The sequence below is a fragment of the Fonticula alba genome (assembly GCF_000388065.1).
Source record: "Fonticula alba strain ATCC 38817 unplaced genomic scaffold supercont2.5, whole genome shotgun sequence".
In the NCBI taxonomy this organism is placed as follows: domain Eukaryota; order Rotosphaerida; family Fonticulaceae; genus Fonticula; species Fonticula alba.
This window is the reverse complement of record NW_009242975.1, coordinates 245,129-247,033: the sequence shown is the minus strand read 5'-3', so window position 1 is coordinate 247,033 and position 1,905 is coordinate 245,129. Positions and strand designations below refer to the sequence as shown.

General features: G+C 78.8%; 1 protein-coding gene across 1 annotated transcript in view; it reads right to left on the bottom strand.

Annotated features, from left to right (window-relative positions):
• Window positions 1-1,905, bottom strand: part of H696_03244 (hypothetical protein) — a gene marked incomplete at its 5' end in the record, with an annotated part of 12,450 nt that overhangs the window by 2,954 nt on the left and 7,591 nt on the right. The gene's annotated exons all lie outside the window — the stretch shown is intronic.

Sequence of the window (1,905 nt, the reverse complement as noted above, 5' to 3'; positions counted from 1 at the left end):
TGGCACAGGGCGCCGAGGTGGCCCCAGCCGGCAGCCGCAAAGGCCACCGGCAGCCCGGCCAGCAGGTCGTCCGGGAGCGTGGGGCACGTGGGGGCGGCCGAGCGCCGGAGGGTCACCGGCTCGGCGGGGGGCGCCGCGCCCGCGCGGGCAGGCGACGCCAGCAGCAGCGGCAGCAGCAGCAGCAGCAGCCCGATTGCCGGCGGCCGAGGCGACGCCGGCGGCCGGGCCGCGCGCGGCAGTCCGCCCATGGGTCGGGGGATGGCGCTCGCGAGGGGCAGTTAAAGCGAGGGCCTGGGTGCAGACGGCCCGGCAGGCCGAGCGAGAGAGCGAGAGAGAGAGAGAGAGAGAAGGCGCGGAGGCATGGAGGGGAGGCGGTGTCGAGGCATGCCGCCCGGGCATGGGGGCCTGCTGGGCGCCGGAGATCGGAAGAGCACACGTGGTCGGGGGATACGTGTGCTCTTCCGATCTGCAGCGGCAGCAGCAGCAGCAGCAGCCCGATTGCCGGCGGCCGAGGCGACGCCGGCGGCCGGGCCGCGCGCGGCAGTCCGCCCATGGGTCGGGGGATGGCGCTCGCGAGGGGCAGTTAAAGCGAGGGCCTGGGTGCAGACGGCCCGGCAGGCCGAGCGAGAGAGCGAGAGAGAGAGAGAGAGAGAAGGCGCGGAGGCATGGAGGGGAGGCGGTGTCGAGGCATGCCGCCCGGGCATGGGGGCCTGCTGGGCGCCGGAAAAGCCAGCGGCCCCGCCCCTCGGGCCAGGGCGCGGGGAGGGGACTGGCAGGGCCGAGGCGCACGCCTGCTCGGGGTGTCGCCCGCGCACGGCCCATGTGTGCCTGCGGTGCGAGATCGGAAGAGCACACGTGAGGCGGTGTCGAGGCATGCCGCCCGGGCATGGGGGCCTGCTGGGCGCCGGAAAAGCCAGCGGCCCCGCCCCTCGGGCCAGGGCGCGGGGAGGGGACTGGCAGGGCCGAGGCGCACGCCTGCTCGGGGTGTCGCCCGCGCACGGCCCATGTGTGCCTGCGGTGCGGCTGTGCCCGGGCGCCGGGCAGGGCGTTTGGCCGCGCGGGCCGCGGGAGGGGCTGGCAGCCGTGCTTGGTGCCGCGCCCGGCGGGCAGGTGTGAGGGCTGCTCGCGCCGGCCCCCCTGGGCCCACGGGGCGGCAGGGCGCGCCCTGCAAGCCAAGCAGGGTTGCTCCCCTCGCGCTTTGTTGGTGCCGAGTGGGTGCAGCGGGGGGGGGGGGGGGGGGACTCGGCCGCGGGGCGCCGGCCCGGGGCAACCGCCGGCCGGGCGATCCCACGGCCGGGGCACGGGCACGGCATCGTGGAGGGTGCGCCCGCACACACGCACATGCGCCCGCGGCCGGGCAGGGCCTCCAGCGGGCCCGGGCCGGGGGCGGGCGATCGCGCGGGCCCGGCCCGCCTCCGGGCCCGAGGCCGGGGGGCTAAGATCTGCCGGCCGCCCGGGCCGGGCCCGCTCATCGGCATCGCCGGGTCCGCCACCGACGGGCCGGGCAGATCGGCTCGCCCCAGAGGGGGGCGGCCGGTCGCGAGTGCCTCCGGCGGCCATTGCCGGCCACCGGCCGCCGGCGACACCCGGCGCACTGGTGCCCCCCGTGCGGGCATGGGCGAGCGCACCATCGCCGGCCGGCCGCCTTGTCCCCGCCTGCCGGGCGACATGCGCGGGCAGAGTGCGCTCGGCCTCCGCCCCCGGCCGGGGGGCGCCATGGTCGCGCACGGTGTGGTCCTCCCGAAGCAGACAGGCCGCCTTCGGGTCGTTGGCCCGGTCCCGGAGCGGGGGCGCGCCCGGGCGACATGCCGCACGCGAGGTCGGCGCGGGAAAGCCCCCCCCGCCGGGGTGCGCACCCGTGGAGCCGGCCCGGGAGGCCCTCCTCGCAGGGGCGGGAAATACGGC